Source organism: Furipterus horrens, unplaced genomic scaffold (assembly GCF_987537825.1).
Source record: "Furipterus horrens unplaced genomic scaffold, mFurHor1.1.pri manual_scaffold_4, whole genome shotgun sequence".
Taxonomy (NCBI): Eukaryota; Metazoa; Chordata; class Mammalia; order Chiroptera; family Furipteridae; genus Furipterus; species Furipterus horrens.
Window position 1 is genome coordinate 5,810,978 of NW_028327174.1, and position 24,774 is coordinate 5,835,751.

Genomic DNA, 24,774 nt, shown 5'->3' on the forward strand with positions numbered 1-24,774 from the left:
GTGACATAGCTAAGCTGGGCAGGCAGGTTTTTCCTGCCCCCGGTCACTATGGAAACCACCTGAAAGCAGCCATCTGGGAGCCTGCGGAAGCAGCTGAGGTGTTAGCCACGTCACCAGCTGCCCTGCTGAAGTCACAGAGGTACTGACAGGCAGAAACTTTTGAGAAACAGGATTGATGCAAATTTGAGGTGCTCTAGAAATAAGTTTTAAAAATTAAATGTAAGACTTCTGTTCAAGATGGCAGCGTAGGCAGACATGCCTCACCTCTTTGCACAAACACATCAAAATTACAACTAAAATACAGAACAACTATTTCTAAGAACCATCAGAAATCGAGTTGAATGGAAGTCTGAAAGCTACAGAACTAAAGAAACCACATCCATCCAGACCGGTAGGAGGGGCGCAGACACAGAACAGGCTGGTCCCTCACCCACGCGTGGTGGATAAAAATTTGGGAGGAATATCCTGGAAGTGAGGAGTCTCAGCCCCATCAGGCCCCCAGCCCAGGATTCCAGTGCCAGGAAGATAAGTCCCCACAAGTTCTGGCTGCAAAAATCAGTGGAGATTAAGTCAGTGGAAGAAACTTCTGGGGTCTGAAGCAGTTCTTCTTAAAGAGCCCACACACGGACTCACTCTCTCTGAGCTCCGGCACCGGGGTAGCAGCTTTAAAGGCACCAGTGACATACAGGGAGAAAATGAAGTGTCTGGCATCAAGGTGAGCGCAGGCCATTGTCCCTTTTCTAAACCCTCCCCGTACAGAGCTGCAGTGCTGGCAAGCTGGTGCCATACCTGAGATTCCATCAACCTAACACTATTTGACCCACCTTGGAGATCCCCAGAAACTCCACCCCACCCAACTTACTGGCCCACACAGCTGTTTTTCCGTATGAACGGTTGGACTTGGCTCATGCTTCACAACTACCTAAATCCTCCCAACAAGCAACAGCTGGCCTCAGTGAGCCCCAGGCCTGGCACTAGCAGCAGGCAGCCTAGATTCACTGCTTGCCTTCACCTGGGAATCTCCAAGCCGGCACAAGTAGCAGCCATCTCAGATTGCTTTATAGCTCAGGCAGGGTGCCCCAGGCAAAACACAGGTGGGGGTTGACCTTGGCCTGCACCACCTAGGAAACCCCAGGGCCTGTGCACCCAGTGGACAGCTACAGACCACGCAGGAGCACCACCACCCTGCCCCTGCACAGCTGATCCTCCACGGAGGGCGGAGGTTCGTGGTCAGTGGTCACAGCCAATCCCTGCAGCTGACAGGCCTGGGTAAATCCCTCCCATTGACCTGCCAACAGCAACCCAGGCTCAACTACAAGAGGAGGCTGTACTCAGCCCACACGAAGGGCACACCTCGATTACCCAGCTTGGGTGATAGGGCAGGCTGTGCCACTGGACTCTACAGGACACCTACTACCTTATGCCACACGACCAAAACACAGCGTCAAAGCAGCTCTACCTCCTACACAGAAACAAACACAGGGAGGCTGCCAAAACGAGGAAACAATGAAGCATGACCCAAATGAAAGAACAGATCAAAACTCCAGAAAGAGAGCTAAAAGAAATGGAGATAAGCAATCTATCAGATGAAGAGTTCAAAACACTGGTTACAAGAATATCAAGGAACTTAGTGAGGACCTCGACAGCATAAAAAAGATCCAGTCAGAAACAAAGGATACATTAATTGAAATAAAGAACAATTTACAGGGGAACACCAGTAGAGTGGGTGAAGCTGAGTATCAAATCAATGATTTGAAACAGAAGGAAGCAAAAAACAGCCAATCAGAACAATAAGAAAAAAGAATCCAAAAGAAATGAGGATAGTACGTGTAAGCAACCTCTGGGACAACTTCAAGGTCAACATTTGCATCATAGAGGTACCAGAAGGAGAAAAGAAAGAGCAAGAACTTGGATTTCTATTTGAAAAGACAATGAAAGAAAACTTACCTAATTTAGTGAAGGAAATAAGACATGCAAGTCCAGGAAGCACAGAATCCCAAACAAGATGGATGCAAAGAGCCCACTCTAAGACACATCATAATTAAAATGCCAAAGGCTAAAGATAAAAAGAGAAAGCAGCAAGAGAAAAAAACGTTAGTTACCTACAGGGAAGTTCCCATAAGACTGTCAGCTGATTTCTTGAAAGAAATTTTGCAGGCTAGAATAGACTGGCAAGAAGTATTCAAAGTTATGAGAAGCAGAGACTTATAGCCAAGATTGCTCTACCCAGCAAAGCTTTCATTTAGAATCAAAGGGCAAGTAAAGAGCTTCCTAGACAAGAAAAAGCTAAAGGAGTTCATCATTACGAAACCAATATTATATGAAATGTTAAAGGGACTTATTTAAGATAAAGAAGATCAAAACTATGAATAATGAAATGGCAAAAAATACATATCTATCAATAATTGAATCTAAAACACAACAAAATAAATGAACAAGAACAGAGGCAGAATCATGGATACGGAGAGCGATTTGATGGTTGCCAGATGGGAGGGGGTGTGGGGGATGAGTGAGTAGGGGAGGGGATTAAGAAGCACAAACAGGCAGTTACAGAACAGCCATGGGGACATAAAGTACAGTAGAGGAGATGGAGTAGCCAAGAATCTATATGCATGACCCCTGTACATGAACAATGGGGGGGAGACTGCCTGAGGGAGTGGGGCGTGCTAGGTGGAAGGGAGAAAAGGGAGAAAAATCGGGACCACTGTAATAGCATAATCAATAAAATATAATGTAAAAATAAAATGAAAATTAAATTTATATGCTTAATAGTGTCAGTCTTTATCTTGCCTCCAATATTTTTCCCCTTAGTTTGTTGATCCCATGTTTCCTAAAAGACAAATTTTGTTCACAAAGTGAAGGTCATCAGTTGTCACTGTAAACCCCTGTGAGGTGGGGAGCTCTTGATACAGGCCAAGGAGAGCTAGTCGTTCGTCCACTCCTGACTGCTACCCTGTTCTGTCTCCTAGTTTTCTTGGCAATACAGTAGGGCTGCCCCCAGTGCACTGGTGGTCACACATTTTCCAGGGAACACAAAAGCTGTAAGTAGCAAAAGCAAAAATATTTGTGTTCCAGGATGCCTCTGAGATCCTGAAGACGACTTTTCTGTGCGAGGAAATGACAGGACACTGAAAGCTATCGCTAACAGCCAACTGGGAGAGAAGCACAGGACAGAAAGGTTCCAGAAAGGCTGGAGTAAGATGATAATGTAGCTACTAGAGATGCTTAAAAAAGTAAAATCAGACAATAAATGCTTGATAGGAGATGAACATTTTATTGGAAAATGAAGGAAAATATATAAGTACTTACAAACAATGTATTATATAGAATTGTACACTTCAAACCTATATAATTTTATTAAGCAATGTCACCCTAATAAATTCACAGGCTACAGTGCCAGGAGCTGGAAAGCAGAATTCTGGAGAACTCCCACGGCCCGATTTCAGTACCTACTATAAAGCTCCAGTGCAGTGTGCCATTGGCAAAAGGACAAACATACATATCAATGGAACAGGATAAGTAATCCAGAAATAGACCCATACATATGGTCAATTAATGTTATGGGTTGAAGTATGTCCCCCACGCCCCACGCCCACCCCCACCAAAGATGTTGACATTCCAACCCCCAGTACCTCAGAATGGAACCTTATTTGGAAATTGGGACTTTGCTGGTTTAGCCAACTTAAGATGACATCATTAAAATGAGCCCTAACCTGCCTGGTGTCCTTATAAAAAGGGGAGAGGTGGGCACAAACGTATACAGAGGGAGGACAGTATGAAGATCCACAGGGAGGACACTATGTGAAGCAGAGACTGGAATTATGCTGACAAGTCAAGAGAAGTCTGGGAATACCAGAAGCTGCAAGAGGCAAGGAATTCCCATACGGGTTGCAGAATGAGTATGGCCCTGCCGACACCTGGATTCCAGACTTCTGGACCCCCAATCTGTGAGACAACATTGCAGTTGTTCTAAGTCACCCAGCTTGTGGAACTTTGTTATGGCAGCCCTAGGAAAATAATAAAATTAATTTTCAACAAAAATGCAGAGGCAATTCAATAGAAAAAGGACAGTCCTTTCAACAAATGGTCCTAGAATAATTGTACAGCCACTTGCAAAACACCCAAAAAACAAAAAACTTAATCCATACCACATACTGTGTACAAAAATTAGCTCAATATGGGTGATAGACCTAAACAGAAAACCTAACACTATAAAACTTTTAGAAAAAAAAATTGGTAAAAATGTTTGTGATGTTGGTTAGGCAAAGATTTCTTACATTACCCTAAAAATATAATCTATAAAACAAACAAACAAAAAAAATGATAAACTGGATTTTATCAACTAGAAGCCATATATGGTAAAAAATATATTCAAATCACATATCTGATAAAGCACATATATCCAGAATATAAAGAAATCTCAAAACTCAGTAAGCAAAAAATAGTGGGTTGGGCATTGTTCTGCAAACTGAAAGGTCACCAGTTTGATTCATGCTTGGGTTGTGGGTTTGGTCCCCAGTGGGGTCACATGCAAGAGGGAACAAATTGATGTTCATCTCTCACATTGATGTTTCTCTCCTTCTCTTTCTCCCTCCCTTCCCCTCTCTCTAGAATCAATAAAAGAAAATTTTAAATTAAAAAACAAATTTTAAAAGATATACAGATAACAGTCAATCATGCAGAAAGATAGTCAACATCATTAGTCATTAAGGAAATGTAAATTAGAACCACAATATTACCAACACCAAAACCTAATAATAGCAAGTGCTGGTGAGGATGCAGAACAATTAGAACTCTCATGCACTGCTTGTGGGAATTCAATAGTACTGCAGTTTTGGAAGAGGGTTTGGCAGTTTCCTATAAAGTTAAACATAAGTATACAACTCAACAATCCCATTCCTAGATATATTTACCTAAGTGAAATGAAAACTTTTTACACAAAAACTTGTATGTAAATGTTTATAGCAGCTTTGTCCATGACTGCTAGACTCTGAAAACAATTCAAATGTCCTTTAGCTTGTGAATGGATAAAAACTGTGCTATGTCCATAAAAAGGAATACTACACACTCAAGCAAAAAGAATGAACTACTGACATACTCGACAACACGATGAACTTCAATGCCTTATGCTAAAGGAAAGAAGCCAGATTGAAAAGGTTATATACAGCATGGTTCCATTTGTATGATGTTCTAGAAAAGGCAAAATTATAGGTAGAGAAAACAGACCAGTAGTCTCTATCAGATGGGGGCAGCAGGAAGAGTAGACTACAGAGTGACACGGGGTTATTTTTTAGGATGACAGAACTGCTTGATATCTTTACTGTGTTGTAACTACATGACTGCATGTATTTGTCAGAGCTGGCAGAACTGCACACTAAAAGGGGTAAATTTTATTGTATTTAAAGTATACCTTAATAACATAAAAGAAACAGTATACTTAGTAAAATAAGCCAGACACAAGAGTATAAAAAGAATTTCAATTAGGGGGATGAAAGAAATATTGATAATATTTATGATATAACATTAAAGGAAAACATGATATTATAATACAGCATGTATACACAGAAATGCCCCTGGCTGGTTTGGCTCAGTGGATTGAGCGTCGGCCTGCGAGCTAAGTGTCGCTGGTTCGATCTTCCAGTCAGGGCACATCAGAGAAGGAAAACTCTGACTCCAAAAAACCTCTGCTGCCTTGCGGCATACCTCTTCAGGGGAAAGGCTAAGGGAGTAAACCCCGACAGAAAATCCGGAGCCGGAGTCCCTAAGGCGGTTTGACGTTGTAGTCAACACCGGCAACTCCTGCGGCGCACCTGAAGCCAAGCTGTATTGACTCCGTCTTTCCCTTGGACCCTTCAGCTGCGAAGAGAGAGGGGGTCTGCTGCATGGGCAACAGCAGACCCTCCATATCACCCTGCCCAGGCTCTGTAGCTTCAGCTTCACTGGAGAGGACACTCCAGCGTCATCGCAAGATGTCGATTCAACACGGGAGGAGACAGATACGGTGTCACTCCCGAGTCGGACTGCACAGCCATTCTCGGCGGTGCAGATAGACTCTTAAGAAGCTACACCATCGCCTCTCGAGACGGATGGCTGCTGACGATACACAGAAATGTATATATCATTCAGTCATTCACTCCCCAAATATTTCTCTATTACATATTATGTGGCAGGGCAATAATGACTTACCATCTAAAGAGGTAAAATCAAACAGAAAGTAAATAAATAAATACAAGAACAAATAAATGACAATTACAGAGTATTGTAGGTGCTCTGAACAAAAAAAAGGCTGATGTGAGACAGAGTCCAGGAAAGAAGTACATGAACTGCTATTTGAGTTGAAACCAGGACAAGAAGCCAGTCCCGCAGAGACCTAGGGGCAGAGAGTTCATGGGCAGAAGGAGTGCCAGTGCAAAGGCTCTGAGGTGGGGAAGACCTTGGAGGAAGGAAGAAGAGCCCAGTGTACGTGAAACCCAACCAACAAGGGGCAGATGGTAAGAAGTAACTGGAGAGGCAGAGGTGCCCAGATCACCCAGGGGTTGTAGGCCTGAGATTTTAACAACAACAGGAATCCACAAAAGGGTCCTAAACACCGTGATGGTGTGAACGAACAGTTTTCAAACATCAGTCTGGCTGCTGTGTGGCAAAAGGCTTATAGAGGGACAGGAGGAGATGCAGGGAGACAAGTCTGTAAGCGCGGGTTGGGAGAGAGGTTACTGTGGTGACAGCGGAGGAGGTGGGGACGAAGAGGTGTGAACTGACTCAAGACGTCATCAGGGGAAGAGCCAATAGCCTTGCTGCTGGACTGGGTGTGGGGAATGGAGAGAGGAAGCGACAAAAGCAAAGCCTGGTTTCTGGTCTGAACCGGATTTATGGTGATGCCGTTTACTAATATGGGGAAGAGAAAAAAGAAACAGGTTTAGGCAAAGAGGGAGTTAAGAGCTGTGGGAAAATTTAAATGCTGATTAGAAATCCAAGTGGGGACGTTAAGTAGGTGATGGATACACAAGTTTACATCTTTAGGGAGCTACAGACCTAGAGATACAAATCTGGGAATCTTTCAGTCATTTACCCAACCAACAAATATTTTTTTGAGCAACTACTATGTGCCAGACACTGTTACATGTGCTAGGGATATAGCAGTAAAACAAAACAAAGTTCTTGCTGCTGTGAATTGCAGTTTCCTCCTCTGTAAAATGGGGAAGACAAATGAGAACATGTAAATAAATATCTATCAAATAGTATGTGTTTAATAAATACCAGCTACTAATATTAGTGACAGACAATAAGTAAGTAAACAGTGAAATAAATCAGGCACAGAAAGACAAATACCATAGAATCTCATTTATATGTAGAATCTAAAAAAACAAAAACAAAAAGCCAATCTCACAGATACACAGAATAGATCAGTGGTTGCCAAAACAGGGGGTAGTAGGGAGAGAAACTTCCAGTTATAAAATAAATGAGTCATGGGGATGTAATGTACATTGTGGTGACTATAGTTAATAACAACATATTGCATAGTTGAAAGTTGCAAAGAAAACCCTTAAAACTTCTCATCGTAAGAAAAAATGTTTCCTACAACTATGTAAGGTAACGAATGTTAACTAGTCTTCTTGTGACAATCATTTCACAATGTATACAAATATTGAACTATTATGTTGTACACCTGAAACTAACATAATGTTATGTACCAATTATATCTCAATTTTTAAAAAGTTGTGAGATAAAAATAGGTAAATAAGATAACTTCAGGGTAATAATACATGCTATGAAGACAATAACACAGAATAGTAGCTTATTTATAGAGTGGGAGGTAGTGGCAGAAGGGCTATTTTTTGACAGGTAGTCAGAGAAAGCTTCTCTGAGGATAAAGCATTTCGGTGGATGCTTGCTCTGACCAGGAACCAGCTCTGCAAAGACCTAGAAGGGCGGCCCAAGTAGAGGAAATCGCTCCTGAAAGGCAGAAAGTTTATGACCCTGGAGAACTAAAAGGCTCATGGATCTGAGGTAGAGCAACGAGGGGGAAGCAGCAGATAGCACTGGAAAGGCAGGTAGGAGCTAGATTACGTAGGGTCTCCCATCCATGGCAAAGACACTGTCTTTTGTTTTAATAGGAAGCCACTGTAGAGCACTGAGCGGAAGTATGACACTGTCTCTGACTTAGGCTTATATTTGTATTTTGTATTTTTTTAAATATATTTTATTGATTATACTGTTATGGTTATCCCCAAATTTTCCCCCTTTGTCTCCCTCTGCCCAGTACCCCTATCCCTCCAGCAATCCCCCGAACTTAGTTCATGTCCCTGAGTTGTGCATGTAAGTTCTTTGGCTTCTCCCTTTCCTATACTATTCATAACATCCCCCTATTCTGTGCCTACCGATTATGTGTGTTAGTCCCTGCACCTTTTCCCCCGTTCTCCCCCTTCTCCCTCCCTACTGATAATCCTCCATATGGTCCCCATACCTACGATTCTGTTCCTGTTCTGGATGTCCGCTTAGTTTGTTTTATTTTTAATTCAGTTGTTGATAGTTGTGAATTTGTTGCCACTTCAATGTTCATAGTTCTGATCTTCTTTTTCATAAATTAGTCCCTTTAACATTTCATATAATAGGGCTTTGTGATGATGAACTCCTTTAGCTTCACCTTGTCTGGGAAGCACTTTATCTGCCCTTCCATTCTCAATGATAGCTTTGCTGGGTAGAGTAATCATGGTTGTAGGTCCTTGCTTTCATCACTTCGAATACTTCTTGCCAGTCCCTTCCTGCCTGCAGTTTCTTTTGAGTCCTGTTTTTAAGACTTTCTCTTTATCTTCAACCTTTGGCATTTAATTATGTGTCTTGGTGTGGTCTTCTTTGGGTCCAATTTGTTTGGGACTCTCTGTGCTTCCTGGACTTGTATGTCTCTTTCCATCACCAAATTAGAGAAGTTTTATTTCATTATTTTTTCAAATAAAGTTTCAATTTCTTGTTCTTCCTCTTCTTCTTCTGGAACCCCTATGATTTGGATGTTGGTATGTTTGGAGATGTCCCAGAGGTTTCTTGTACTACCCTTGTTTTTTAAAAATTCTTCTTTCTTCTTCGTGTTCTGGTTGAATGCTTATTTCTTCCTTATGTTCCAAATCATAGGGGTGCTGAATCAGAGTGGGTGGGTTTACAGATGTTCTTAGACTGAGCAGGACCTTTAAGCGGAGTCTCCTGAAAATCTGGCAGTTTTTTCTGCATCCCCAAATGCCACTAGATTTTACAGCCAGAAGTTATGGGTATTTATCTTTTCAGCCTTGGAACCCTGGGTTGTGTGGTCTGGCCTGGGGCTAGGATTGCTCAGTCCCAAGGTATCCCTTCCAATTTTTATCCCCCACATGTGAATGTGGGACTGCCCATTCCACTGCTGCCGCTGCTGCCTCGCCACACCACTCCACCCCTCTCTGCATCTCCACCCCTCCTACCCGTCTGGATGAATGTGGCTTCTTTAAATCCTTGGTTGACTCTGGCCGATATGGCTCAATGCATTGAGCACTGGCTTGGGTGCCGACAAGTCGCTGGTTGGATTCCTCATCAGGGCACATGCCTGGGTTGCTGACCAGGTCCCCGGTTAGGGGCATGCGGGAGACAACTAATTGATGTTTCTCTCACTCTCTTTCTCCCTCCTTTCCCCTCTCTCTAAAAATAAAAAAAACAAAATCTTAAAAAAATAAATAAATCCTTGGTTGTTGGACTTCCATACAGTTCGATTTTCTGACAGTTCTGGGTGTTACTTGTTTTGAGGTTTAGCTGTAATTCTGTGGTTGTGCAAGGAGACAAAGCATGTCTGCCTACACCTCCATCTTGCCTGTAAGTCCTTGACTTAGGATTTTAAAGAAATCACATTGGCTAGGCTGAAGAGTGAACTACAGAGAGGTCAAGAGTGGAAGCTATTACAGTTGTCCAGGTGAGAGATGTTATCTTAGACTAAAGTAGCTGAGATGGTGACAAGTAACTAGATTCTGGATATAATTTGGAGGTGCAGAGGTAGATATTGGAAAGAAGGAATCAATGATGTCGCCTAAGATTTCTGAGCCGAGCAACTATGGAGGTCCCATTAACCAAGACAAGGGATGAGTTAGGGGAGAGCAGGTTTTAGGGTTAGAAATCAAGAGATCTGATTTGGCCATGTAAATTTGGGGTACCTATTAGACTGCTAAATGGAGATGTCAAGCAGGCAATTGTACATATGAGTATAGAGCTTAACAAGGTCAGAACTGAGGATGTAAATATAAGAATCATTCGGGGTAGATGTCACGGCTGAGGAGAGAATGCAGAGTAGGGGGCCTAGGACCAAATCCTGGAACTTTCCAACATTTAGAGGTTAGGCAGGAAAAGAAACAAGAGATATAATTTAAGGAGTAGGCAGTGAAGTAGAAGGAACACTCACTCATAACGTGTGGTGCTGCAGAAACCAAGAGAAGAAAGTGTTTCCAGAGGAGGGATGATCATCAGTGTCACGTACCACTTGGAGGTCAACTGATATGAGGACACTGGTCTGGCAAGCTGGAGGTTGCTGGTGATCTTGACAAGAGCCGTAATTTTAAATGGTGAGGGTGAAAGTCCAACTGGGGTGGGTTTAAGAGGGACTAGAAGAGTGAAGTCATCAGCATCAAGATAGTACATGATTTCTTAATCATTTGGAGTACTGTATGTACATGCTGAAGGTAATATAAAAATAAATATCACCAGGTTAGGTGGTAGGAGTAGGGGCTTATTGGTCTTGAGTTTTAGTATTTTCTTTTTTGACAAAACACAGAAGTACTATGTTCAAAAATAATTAATCATATAAAAACCCATACACGAAGAGTCACAGTAGCATCATTTATAACAGCCTAAAAATGGAAATAATCCAAATGTTCATCAATGAGGCATGGATAAACAAAATGTGTACATCCAGGTACTGGGCTATTATTCAGCCACAAAAAAGGACTTAAGTATTGATACATGCTGCTACACGGATGAACCTTGAGAACACGCTCAGTGAAAGAAGCCAGTGACATTTATATGATTCCATTTATATAAAATGCCTGGAATAGACAAATCCATAGAGACAAGAAGTAGATTAGTGGTTGCCAGGGGCTGGAGGGAAGGGAAAACAGGAAATGACTGCTGCTGGGCATGGAGTTCCTTTTTGGGATGAAAAAAATATTCTGGAATCTGACAGTGGTAATGGTTGCACAGCATAGTGGATACACTGAAAAGCTCTGAATTGTACTTTAAAAGGGTGACTTTGTGGTGCATGAATTATATCTCAATTTTTAAACTTACAGTTTAAGTATAGTAGGACACTGAGGAATAAAAACGCGTCCTTCTCGAGCTTTTTCTGAGGCCCCCAAATGGAGCCCTGACCTTGCAGCACCCATGTCTTCCCTGCGTGTTCCCTGTCACAGCTGCTCCTGATCACCTTAAATATCTGTCTCCTCAGGGGATTTAATGTTTACACAAAACCAAGGAAAGCAGAAGAGAAGAATAAAAAGATGTAAAGTATTGAATATAGCTTGTTTATAACTGTGAAAAGGATTCCTGTCTCTCTGATTTGTAACTTACACTTTACTTACACTGCTCGGCATAAATTTGACATCTTAGCAACCTGTGAAATCAGGAACTCCCTAAGCTGCTAAAAGGTAAAACTCTGTTACTTTACCTTTTAAAAGACTATATAAAGTTTCCCCAAAACAGTCAAAGTAATCACTGGAAAAAGAACTGACCACACTTTAAAAACCGTTTCCATGCCATTGTCTTTGTTTTATTTTTCAAGGCTATGCAAAGTCCCCAGGTGTGTGACCTCACCTGGGGTGGCTGTTGCTTTCTGTTACACTGAAAGGAAATCCTTTCCCAACAGTGAAAGCCACGGAAAGCAGTTTAAAGGAGGAGAGATGCTGCCCTGGCCAGGTAGGTCAGTTGTTAGAGCAATGTCTGGATATGCCAAGGTTGCGGGTTCAATCCCCAGGCAGGGCACATAGAATCAACCATGAATGCATAAATAAATGACACAACAAATCTATGTTCCTCTTGTTCTTTAAAAAAATCAAATATTTTTAAATAAAGGAAAATAAATGCTTAGAAACTAGGACCCAGAAAAGTAAAGCAATTTTAAGATAGTCTCTAAGAAGAAAAATGCGATTTCTGAATCTACCTTCACATAAACGCCTCCATGTTCCCTGGGTTTTCTCCACAGCCCAGGCAATTGGTCCCCAGCCACAACCTGAGCTGGAGACAGGTGGGACACTGGCTTGTTCTTTTCCACTGAGAACACAATAAGATGAAAACACAAATGATACATTTAAATTGTAGCAGGATAACCTTAAACTCCAGGTCAGAAGAAAAATCTGGATTATGAACACAGTAACTGAATTTATCATGGAAAGGAAGTTCTGGACTCCCCTCTGAGTTTCGTAATTACACTAATCTGACAACATTAATGGAAATTTTTTTAAAGTTTTAATTCTGCCACAAGTCTGCCATCCCAATAAGTGACATTTTCCTCTCTCCTATGCTCTTCTTCTGGTTTTTCTCTACATACGTACACAGTTCTCATATTATAGATTTTAAAATATATTTTTCTCCCCTGAACATAAAATATAAGCATTTCCCCTGTAATTATACAACCTCTATAGCCAAATGTTCTATAATTTATTAATTTGGTCATCTGTCAATATGATACTGAAGCCCTAAAAAGAAATTTTTGCAATAAAAACAATGCTGTGAGAAGCTTTCCCTCTAAAGATTTTTAAAATGACATTAACTTTTTAAAAAATATTTTATTTATAATTAGAGAGAGGAGGAGGGAAAGAGAAAGAGAGGGAGCGGAACATCGATGTTTTAAAAAATATTTTATTTATATTTAGAGAGAGGAGGAGGGAAAGAGAAAAAGAGGGAGCAGAACATCGATGTGAGAGAGAAACATCTATCAGTTACCTCTTGCATGCGCCCTGACCAGAGACTGAACGCACAACCTAGGCACGTGTCCTGACCAGGAGTTGAACTAGCGACTTTTCACTTTGTGGGATGACACCAAACCAACAGAGCCACACAGGTGAAAGAGAGGATTTGGATTTTTAAAGTCTGCTTTTTCTACTTTAATGTCAGCTTTGTAAATAGAAATCAAAGTATTATAAGATCAGGTTAACAACAAATGATTGGTACTGGAATTAATATGCTAATTGAAGCAAGGAAATTAACCTAATGACTCTTAAAGTAAACTTAAAATTATATAATTATAGAACAGTGGAAAATTACTATTTTTTAAAATTGATTTGAGAGAGAGAGGGGAGGGGGGGCATTGCTTTGTTGTTCCATTTATTTATGCAATCATTGATTGATTACACGGGGGAACAATTTTTAACATAATTCCTGTTGAGTTCGATTCTTCAGCTGTTTTAGACTTAAATAGGCATGCTGATTTCAAAACTGCAGTTAGTTTTCTTCTATCATGTCAAGATTTTTCTGAACAGCTTATCTTAATGTGACCACTCTAGGCTGGATCAAGCCTGGATTGAGGGAAGCACTAAGTGCCCTCCTCTTGCCTGAGAGCAAACCTCCCTTGAGTGGGGAGGGGTGGGGGACGACCTTGGAGACCAGCGACAGGTTCATACTTGTCTAGGCTATTCAGTTACACACGAGACAGTGTGGTGAGAGGCTGTGTGCCGCTCTAGATAGTGAATCGTATTCCGAAGTGTAGTCCGAGTTCTTGTCTGTATACAAGGAGTTAGCAGAATTTATTTTTTTATTTATACATACTTATTTCCTTTCCTTCAGATCATGTCTGCCTCTGCTATTTCTTATCCTAAGTGCCTAAACAACCCTGATTCGTTTGTTCTATCTGTGGCAGTTTCACCATTCCCAAAGGACAAACATCAGCACATTTGTCAGGCAAGCCTATTTTGCATATTTTAAAGTAAAACTTGGTGATCAAGATAAGTCTTGGGCCCCTCACAAGGTGTGCAGGCAGTGTGTCGAGAGTTTACAGATGTGGACAAAGGGAACACGTGATCAATTGCCATTAAGTATACCTATGGTGTGACAAGAGCCCAGAGATCATTCAAGTGACTATTATTTTTGAGTAGTGAAAAAGTCAGGATATAACAAGAAAAATAAATGTAAAATAGAGTATCCTAGTCTACCATCAGCTATACGCCCAGTGCGCCTCATTCAGCTGAAATCCCAGTGCCAGTTTTCATTGAACTACCCTCTTTCAAAAAACAGGAGTGTATGGTGAAGAACTAAGTGACAGCAATGATGAAGATTTTGACATTGAAGATGACTCAGTTCGCAGGGATTTGATCAGCATGAGCTGAATGATTTGGCACGAGATTTGGGACTATCCAAAAAGGCTTCAGAACTCCTAGCATCAAGACTGCATGAGAAAAACTTGCTTGAAAAGGGAGCGAAGGCCTCTTACTTGCTGCAAGGTAAAATCCCTTCGTCATTCTAGACCTTCAGTAGAACCTCTCCTACTCATAAGAGCCTTGACCTGTGACAGAGGGTAAACTGATGAATGGAGGGGCTACCAAACTCCTGGAAAAGCCCCACATAAAAGCTTCCCTCTCTCTCTCTCTTTTTAAGATTTTACTTATTTATTTTTTAGAGAGAGAGAGAAAGGAGGGAGAAAGAGAGGGAGAGAAACACAGTTGAGAGAGAAACATCGATCGTGCCCCAACTAGGATGGAACCTGCAACCCAGGCATATGCCCTGATTAGGAATCGAACTGGTGACCTTTCGCTTTGTGGGATGATGCCCAAACCAACTGAGCCATGCCAGTCAGGGCACAAGCTCCTTTCAAAGTTCCTGTACTTGGCTCCTTGTGCTCCCTCTGCTTGTAATGCCCTCCACTTTACCTGACTTTTCATTCCTCAAGGCTCAGCCCAGGCATTTCCTCCAGAAGCCTTCTCTGGCACTCCCCCTCCTCTGGTTTTGTCAGGTGCCCCTATTCACTCTATCTAGAATGTATCATACAACCTATCTATAACATATTCATTTTAATGATAGCTACCATTCATTGCAGACTTTCTAAGTGCCAGGAACGCTAATAAGCAAAGCTGTATTAAAACATTTACAGGCCCTTTGGTACAGCAATTTCCACTTCTAGAAATTTATTCTATACTTCAGCAAAATAATTCATATATAAGGACACTCCCTATAACATTGCTTGTCATAGAAAAATATTTAAAAATACAAAATAGCCCTGGCTGGTGTGGCTCAGTGCAGTGAGTGCCAGCCTACGAACCAAAGGGTTGCTGGTTCGATTCACAATCGGGGCACACACCTGGGTTGTGGGCCGGGTCCCCTGCTGGGGGTGGGCGAGAGGCAAGCACACATTGATGTTTCTCTCCCTTTCTTTCTCCCTCCCTTCCCCTCTCTCTAAAAATAAATAAAGTCTTTAAAAATAATACAAAATAAAAATAAAAGTAATACAAAATATTCAAAAACCAAAATATCCATCAACAGGGGACTGGTTAAATAAATAACAGTACAGCTATATAACGGAATAGTGTGCATCTGTCAAAAATGAATGGGTCAGCTATTTATGCCCTGACGGGTAATGATCTTCACTGCTAAGTGAAAAAAGCAAGGAGCAAAACAGTGAGAAGAGATGGTAAACATTTGTGCCAAAGAGAAGATAATTGTTACATAAAATTTAGAAGGCTACCTATGAGAGGAACTGGGTGGCAAAGAGATTTTTTATTTAATAGCCTCTTGGACTTCTTGAATTTTGAACTATTTTAATGTATTACCTATTCAAAAAAGTCAAGTTAAACATGCAAAAAAATTAAAGACCTTTAGATGGCCATAGAATAAAAAAGATTAAGGTACTCTACAGTTAATTCAACATAAAAATAAAAATAGGTATAAAGAAATTCAACAACATTTATTCTTTTTCAAGATGACTTTTTCTATGTTTCTATGAAATGTCCAACGTCAAGTTCTTTCCATTTCCTTTTCCTTTTGTGTCTGCTTTCTCAGTGCCCTCAGTGTCTCCTGCCAGATCAATCCAGCGGCGCCAGCGGCGCTGCTGTTCATTAGCTCCAATGAAGACGCTTTAATCCCTGCTACAGCTGCCCCTCAGTAGCACCGCACAGCGGAACACCCTCTCCCGGGGGGTGCAAGCGTTATGACCCTTTGGGTTTCCCTCTTCCCTTCCGGCTGCTGCTTCCCAGTCTTCTTTCCCAATTCCTCCTACTCTGCTGGTTCTGGATGTCTCCTATTCTGTCCTGAGACTAGAGTTCACTCATTGAGCTGCTCCTCTGCATTCTTCCAATTTACCACACCCCAAGATTAAGCCTCATGTTTCCTCATGACCCTCACCCTCCGGCAGTGGCCCCTATCTCAGGAAGCTGGCACTACAACCTACCCACCCACTCTCCCCGGCCAGAACGCGACCAATGGCCAGTGGATTCTCCTTCATCCTCCCACCTCCATCCCTCAACTCTTTGGCCTTTCCTAATATATTTTTTAAAGATTTTATTTATTTATTTTTAGGGAGAGGAGAGTGAGGGAGAAAGAGAGGGAGAGAAATATCGATGTGTGAGAGAAACATTGACTGGTTGCCTCTCGCACGCCCCCAGCTGGGGACCTGGCCCACAACCCTGGCCTGTGCCCTGACTGGGAATTGAACCAGTGACCTTTTGGTTTATAAGCCAACGCTCAATCCACTGAGGCACACCAGCCAGGGCACTTTCCTAATATTTTTTGAACTTCCTTTTTTTCTTCAACCTGTTGCTACTTTTCAGCTGTGGCTGTCAACATTTCTCACCACCATGGTTATTACAAGTCTCTCAACTGGGATCCCTGCCCCAGCCCCCAAGCCCCATCTACTCTCTACTCTGCAGCCAGAAAATCCTTTAAAAATGCAACTAATCATTTCCTTCTCTTTAAACCCCTTTTCTTCTCTGTAACTTTAGGAAAATGTCCAAGTTTGTTTACTTGGCTTCTAAGGCCCTGCATGACATGACCTAGTCATCCCTGCTAAGCATTTCTCTCCCATTCGCCCTCAGCACACACTCTGCTCCAGCCACAGAAGCCTGCTTTCAGAACTTGGGACCTACCTGCTTTCTCTCAGAGCGTGCTGCTAAACGAAGCAATTACTCGACAGTATATAAAGAAAGCCTCAAACCTTGGGTCCTCCTAAACACTATGATAAGGCAGCTAATGGTGCTAATCTTCTAGAACTGGCTTCCTGCTCCAATTACCCTAGTCATTCTTGTTGAAAATGTGTTTTTTATTCATACCGCCCTTTATCTCCCTTAGTGCTAAAGGTATATGAAGTAAAGACCCACTATATCATCCAAAGTTCTCAACTGCCTTCTCCAAAACTGGCACCAACAGAAGAACAAAATGATTCTAATAATCAACTCTACCTTGAGCTCCACTCCCACCCCTGCGCACACAGCCTTACAGCTAGGACTGCTTTCCCTTCCCTGAGTCAATATTTTCTTTGTGACCAGAGATGGTGTTCCTTTAGGCAAGAGTTGGGGTGACTGTGCGAGGCAGAGCAGACTGTGGAAACACAGACCACAGAAACAGGCCTCTCACCCAGAATTCCACAAGCCCAGGTACGGCTCCCGCTTTCCTGCAGAGCAGCGCCAGTTAAACGGGGCTCTCCTGTGCAGACTTCTGAACCACACTCATCCACCCTAGGTCTTCCTGTAAAATAATTAATCATCCAAGGTAATCTGGTTACCTTCCTGAGTCCCTCCCAGGATCATTCCCCTAAGTTTACAGCCTGGCAGTACCTGGATGGTGACAAGGAAGCAAAAGAAAGGAACTGTCATTCCCACTATCAGGGGTGGGGAGCAACAACATCTTTAGAAGTAAAAATGAAACAAATAATGGTTAGGTAACTGCAACTCAGGTAGCTCTGAAAAATGGCAGGCAAGCGTTTTCAAGGCAAATAAATCTCCTTGAGGGCCAACTGGCAAAAAGGGACATTTTCTAATAAAGTTTTATATTAACATAGGAGCATATAGCACTTAAAATGAGATCATAAATATAGTTAATAAAAGTCCCTATTCTTCATATAATTAAACCATAGAGGTCTACAGATTATCTTATCTTTAAGTAGTTTATGTGACCCTACCATCTATATAATTACCGGGATGTTTCAATTGCAGATATGAAAATAACTACGTAATGACCCTAAAGTACAATAATCCAGTCCTATTTACTTTGTGGCAGTGAATGGACTGAGGTATTAGAATGGAGGTACCAAGGAAAATATTACTGAGCATTTACCCCTGAGCTAAGAAACCTGAGAAAATCAGGGCTCAGAGAGGCTAAGCATTGCCCATACCAAACACTCAGCGACTCCTAAGCTGTGACTCTATAGCACACTGAATAGTACAACTGTAGTTGTCAAGTTGTTAACGTGAGCAGAAATCTGTTTCCAAGTGATTTCTACTTTTTTATTCTTTTTTGGGACACTTTGTACACTACATGCTTCAGACATTTGAAGGTAACCTTCAGGTCTTCTCTGAGATTTCGCTTCTCTTCAGCTTAAAGTTAACCAGTTATTTAAACTTTTTAGGAGACATGGCCTCATGTCATGTAACAGTAAGTTAAAGGAGCCTTAGATGCAAGCCACAGAACTGACTTTGGGTAACAAATTATATAATATAGGAATGCGTTCAAAGGATATGAGGTAGGGCACAGGACGGAGGAAAAGCTGAAGAATCGGGTCTTTGACTACAAATAACAGAGCAGCTCCAGAACCTATATATTAGGAATGAATCCATGGTTGGATGAAGGAGCTGTAACTGTCACTGTGTCATTCAACTTAAGATTCAATTTAAAGGAGGGACACATCAAAAAATAAAAAAAAATAAAAAAAAAATAAAAAATAAAAAAAATAAAGGAGGGACACATCAATCTGCCTAACATCTGTTGGCCTACCCTGGGTCATATGCCCACCACTTACTTGGTCAGGTGTTTCCTCAAAGCAAAGCTGAGCTGCTAATCCTCAGTAAAACCTGGAATGGATGCCGGGCAGGCCAAAATAACATCTGTCCTCTAAACTCTCCGAACGTGAGGCCTCATATTCAGCATAAAATCCAGGTATGGAAGAGGGGCGAGGCCAGGGCGCTGCCTTCATGCTTGCTGTATGATCTTGGGCTAATGACCAAACTTATGTCTCAGTTCCTATCTTAAGACAGTGATGGTCACAACATACTGTTGTACCTATGACAACCAAAATAGAAAATGTGAAATGCTTTATAAACTCACAGCTAACTACAGGCAGCCAGCGCTTATGGATTGCCTGTCAAGACACATTACATAGATTTTATTCAATCTTCAAAATGACCCTATGAAGTAGAAGGTTGTGAGCACAAACTCTGGAGTCTGACTACCCATGTTCACATCCTAATTCCACCACTTATTTGTGTGGCCTTGAGCAAGTTACTCATCACTTCTGTGACTGTCTCCTCACCTTAAGTGGGCGTAATACTAATAATAAATAAAGTGGTTGTGAAGATTGATTTAATATAAGTAAAATTCTGTGTCTAGTATATAGTAAACACCCAATAAATATTAGCTATTATTATGAGTGGTGGTAGTAGTAGTAATTATTCCAATTTTGCATAAGAGGAAAATGAGACATTGGGAAGTTATATCAAAGTTCAAAGTGGCAGAACCAGAATTTGAACTTCTTTAGGTGCTCCTAACTACTATACTGACTTCAGAAGTTGAAAAAAAAAAAGTGGTATTTGGACTTTAACCCCAACCTCAAGTTACACAGATTAAGGATATTTACAAATGAAACTCAAACACAAGAAGAGGGAAATGATCTGTTGTTTCAGATCTTTAGAATGTTAGCTAAAAGGCTAACTAGATATCTAGAGAGGGCAGGGAATGGTCTTATAATTTTGTTTAAAAAAAAAAAATCTGTTAGCCCTAGTTGGAAATCAGGCCCTTCTCAAGAACAAGCCTTCTGATAACTGGATTGGTGTGTTCAATCTCATTTCTGATGTTACTCTTATCGATAAAGCTATTTAATGATTCCAAATAAGTTAACTTCCGAAAACAATTCATATCATCAGCAGAGAAAAAAAACATACAAAACCTACATCACATAATGGGCAAAAGGGTTTTGGACAGGTGAGATGTGCCTAGCACACCTTCCTCCAAAGAAGCCCTTTTTTTTTTTTTTTCTTTCTCCTAATATGGAACATTGAAAAATTAATCCCTGCCTTTTGTCATCTAGTGGTTATGGTGTCTTTTAACCCTTTTCGCCAAATCTGTTACCCCCAGAACACAACAAGGATGCCAGCCTGTTAAACCAAGCACGCCGTTGACCGGAGACAGCCAACTGACCTGGAGTCTGCACGATCCTTCCCCATGTGGGAAGGCCACCCTCCCCTCCACACCCCCACTCTTATTAGGGTTTTCTGGACCCAGGGGTAGGTAGGACGACGACCATGTCCAGCTTGAAGCAGCTAGAGGAGCACGAGACCTTCGCCCATTGTCCTTTACAAGATTACAAAGGGTCTTAATATCTGAGAGGGGGGGATAGTTATTTTTTACGAACCAGGGGTATGGACTTGGGGGGGGATTGCTGGGGGAGGGAGATGCTGGGTGGAGGGGAGCAAAGGGGAGAAAATTGGAATTGTTATAACAATATAATCAATAAAAAACATTAAAAAAAAAAAACCTACACCACAAACACTTAGAAAAAGCAGTAATATGTTCACAACTGGAAGAGAAGGATAATATTAGAAGTGAAGACACAGTTAACAGCACCTATCAAAATGAAGTGAATGTCTCTCTCCTCATTTAGGAAATGTGACCATAGGTAATGAGCCTAATTGGTCAAAAAGAAGGGGAAGTGATTATACGTATACTATTCAAATAATGGTGTTTTCAAAATCAGTACATAAGCCACCCTGAAAGCAAGCCTCACTTTTTCAGTCACATAGTATTGGCCAAAAAGTTTGTTTTTTTTACCTCCCGTAAGATGGCACCAGTAGTGCTTAGTGGTCTTTAGCTTCATTCGAAACAATTTTGTTAGACTGTATTGTGACAGTTGTCATATAAGCATGTATTTTTTAAAAAAGTATCAAAATTGGTGAATTTTTGTGTAGCCATTTTAATATTGAAGATGGAAGAAAATAAGCAACATTTTCAGCACATTCTGCTTTATTATTACAAGAGAGGTAAAAAATGCAACTGAAACACAAAGAAAGATCTGTACAGTGTATGGGGAAGGTGCTGTGACTGATCGAATGTATCAAAAGGAGTTGGTGAAGTTTCTTGCTGGAAATTTCTCACTGGATGATGCTCCACGGTGGGTCAGACTAGCTGAAATTGATAGCGATCAAATTGAGACATTAACTGAGAACAATCAATGTTATACCACATGGGAGATAGCTGACATACTCAAAATATCCAAATCAATAAAGTTATTGGTGAAAATAAAAAAATGTGTCTTTTATTTTATGGGAAAAACTAAACAGACTTTTTGGCCAACCCAATATGACATGAGTACTAGTATCTACCATGTGCAGAATACAGTATTCTAGGAAGTGTTCGTTAAGCAAATATTTATTGATCTCCTACCACGATTCTAAAAGATGGGGGTAAGGTGGTGAAAAAAATAAAGACTCTACTTTCATGGAGCTTACTTTGTAGACAGGTATTTAAAGAAAAAATTAAGCGGCAGTTCCCAGGTCTGTCAGACTCTAAAGTCTACACGGTATATTTCAAGTGTATCTTCTCTCACTGGCAAGATATAGCCTCTCCTGAAAGTCCACACCTAAGTATGCAGTCCCAACACCAATTTAGGGTTTCTCTCTGTTTTGTTTTTTAAGATTTTATTTCTTTATTTATTTTTAGAGAGAGGGGAAGGGAGAGATGGAGAGAAGCATCAATGTGTGAGAGAACACAGATCTGTTGCCTCTCTAAGCACCCTGACCAGGGGACTGAACCTGCAACCGAGGCATGTGCCCTGACAAGGAATCGAACTGGAGACTTTTCAGTTTGTGGGATGATGCCCAACCACTGAGCCACACCAGTCAGGGCAGGGTTTCTCTCTGTTGGCAGTCCAGTGTCACTTTCTCATAAAGTGTTCCTTCCCCAACTCCCAAGAGCAAAGATTGCTCCATCAGTGGTTAACACATCACATTATGTTATGTGAATTTCTTTTTCTCCCTCATTAGTCCCTAACCAGGGCAAGAACCATGTTTTGGCCTCTTTGTAAGTCTAGAAGATGGTACATACAACAGGCATTCAATAAATGGTTGAATGGAACTCCTGAGAGCAATTTCAATACAGCTGAGGGTAAAAGCCAGACTGCAATAAACCAAGGAGTAAATGGAAGAAAAGGGCAGGAAATGGTAGTAGTCTGAAGAAGAAATGTGATCACAGTAAGTTTTATACTTTTTAAAGAATGAGAGACTTGAACATATTTGTTGGTAAGCACATTACAAAGAGTGGGGTGTCAGTCAGACTTGAAGTTGATTTTGGCCCCATCACCATAACTGTAGGCAGTTCACGGAACTTCCATACTTCAACACATACATAAAATGAGAATAATACCCACACCTCACGGTGACAATTACAGCATCTGGCAAAGAGAAGACATTCAGTAAATGTTATCGATGATTATTATTGTAGGCGGAAGTCCAGACTATGGTGGTCTAACTCTCCCATGCAGCTGTGCTCCCGTCTAGATCTCCTGTCTCAGTCTGTGTGTGCTGTGTGACAGCAAAGAAACAGGGTTCTTTCGTGTGCACCACCCCCTGTGCTATTCCACTTCCTTGTGACTGTCTGCATGAGCTCATGAATGGCTGCTACGGAAAATCACTGACGTCACCAGCTGAGGGACAGAGCCGATCTGGAGACTGAGTAGATGAAACTGATGTTCAATCATCAAATGTACAAGATTTTGGGCTCCTGCCAAAGCTCTCACTGAGGATGAAGAAGAGAGAAAAGGAAAACACAGACGGAAAACGTTGTTTCTAAGCCGACAGGTGTTCCCAGCATCCACTCTGGGCACGGAAGGATGGCCGTACTGAGGACAGAGCTGACTCCTGAGCTCCTTTCTCAATATTTCACCCTAATGTCATGTTCATTTCTGTGAGGTACTACTCCAGTTTATGGACTTTTCTGTCAACCGGACGAGACCCCAAATTCACAAGGTTACTATGCTCTTTTCTATTTCAACGATTTTTGTTCACAAGCCTTTTTTAATGCTCTGGTCGTGGGACACATTCACCTGTTACCTGGCTCAGTCAACAGAAACACCACCCCAGCCCAGCTCTCCCATATCACACACCTCCATGCTTAAAAGCGGTACACGAAAAGAGGACTAACGCCCAGGCTAACGCAGCAATTAGTGATGAAAGGCTACATGCACTGAGGATGAGCAAAAGACAGGAAAAATACAGACCTTTATTTAGAATCAATTACAAACTAGTCATGTAGAACAGAAATAAATATAACAATGAAGGTATAAATATTGTTTAGAGTTCAGAGAGAACTGGAAATAAGAAATGAGGAAGAAAAGGAGTAGGAAATATCTGTGACTGTACAAAGAATCACGAATAGAATCACGAAAGCTACAGGTCAGTAAGTCAGAGCTGAAAATTCAGTTTTTTTCAGTCTGATTAGGAACTTGAATCTCTCAGGAAAGAACAAGGCAGAAAGGTAAAATTTCCAGGACACCTTCCAATAACCCCAAGAAAACACAAACAAGAGCCAGCAACCCACGACAATCTCTTGTGCAGCCCAAGACTGGAAAATGCGATACCGCCATCCATCGCCGAGAAGAAACTTTAACGCCCGCCACCCCCGATAAGAAGCATCCTGGGTCATTACACTAAGTGCGAGAATAATTTCCCAGATCCCCACGCTAACCGCACGGGGCGATCCGAGCGCGCGCCTCAGTCCCCGCAAACAGTATTGCCGTGTGTCCGCGGTCTCGGACCCCGGCCCTGCACCGCCAGTGCCGTCACAAGTTACATCTGAGGAGCTGGCTGCCGTGAACGTGCTCGCGGCTGCCATTCTTCCAAAAATAAAATAAAATAACGTAATATAAAATAAAATAAAATAAGCCTACCCCCGCATTTGGTGCGGTTTCTGCAGAGCCGCTCCGAGCTGCCCTAGGGGGATGGGGCGCCGGCGACCCCCACCTCCCGCTAGGCCAGGCTGAACCACCCGGGGCGGGGGGTGTCCCGCCTCCCGGAGGCCACCCCCACCCCGGGCTAGGACGCGGGGGCACGCGGGTCGGGGCATCGTCCCCGCCCCAGAGGCCGCGCACCCGGACGAGAGAGCCCGCGTTCGGCCCAAATCACGCGTCGCACCAGCGAGGTCCGGCCGGGCGGTGTTCTCCTCTCCTCAGCGGGTCCGTCCGTCAGTCCGTTGGTCAGTCAGTGGTCTGTCCACAGCCGCGAGGGGCTTGTGTGGGCTCCAGGCGCCGCAGGACCCCCAGTCCCGGTGACCGCTCGCCCCAAGCTCACCTGCCTCACAGGAGACGTCCAGCTGCCCCGCCACCGCGAGCGCCCGCCACCTCACTGCCAAGCCGGGAAGGGCTTGCGGCTCCGCAGCTCGGACCCAGTCAGAGCTCGGGCGGCGACACTGCGCACGCGCGCCGGCCAGCCAGGCGGCCGCGGGGCGTGCTGGGGGCTGAAGTCCTCCGAGTCCGATGGGCGGCAGCGGCGTGGGCTTCGCGCTCCGGAACCCCGCTCTCGAGCCTCCTTTCAGAGTGGAGCAACCTTCGCGGCCCATTTTTAGCCCATCAGTGTTCACCGGCCTTCCGTC

General features: G+C 42.4%; 1 protein-coding gene across 3 annotated transcripts in view; it reads right to left on the reverse strand.

Moving 5' to 3' along the window:
- The window catches only part of LOC150010979 (small G protein signaling modulator 3 homolog), a 32,473-nt gene extending 7,900 nt beyond the window's left edge, over positions 1-24,573 (reverse strand). For 2 of the 3 annotated variants that reach the window (XM_090272385.1, XM_090272384.1), the window contains exon 1: positions 24,474-24,573. The gene's annotated coding sequence lies outside the window, so the exon portion shown is untranslated. Of the gene's footprint in view, positions 1-9,446; positions 9,661-24,473 lie in introns of all 3 variants that reach the window. The other variant, XM_090272386.1, reaches the window with a different exon arrangement.
- Positions 24,574-24,774: the final 201 nt, after the last annotated feature.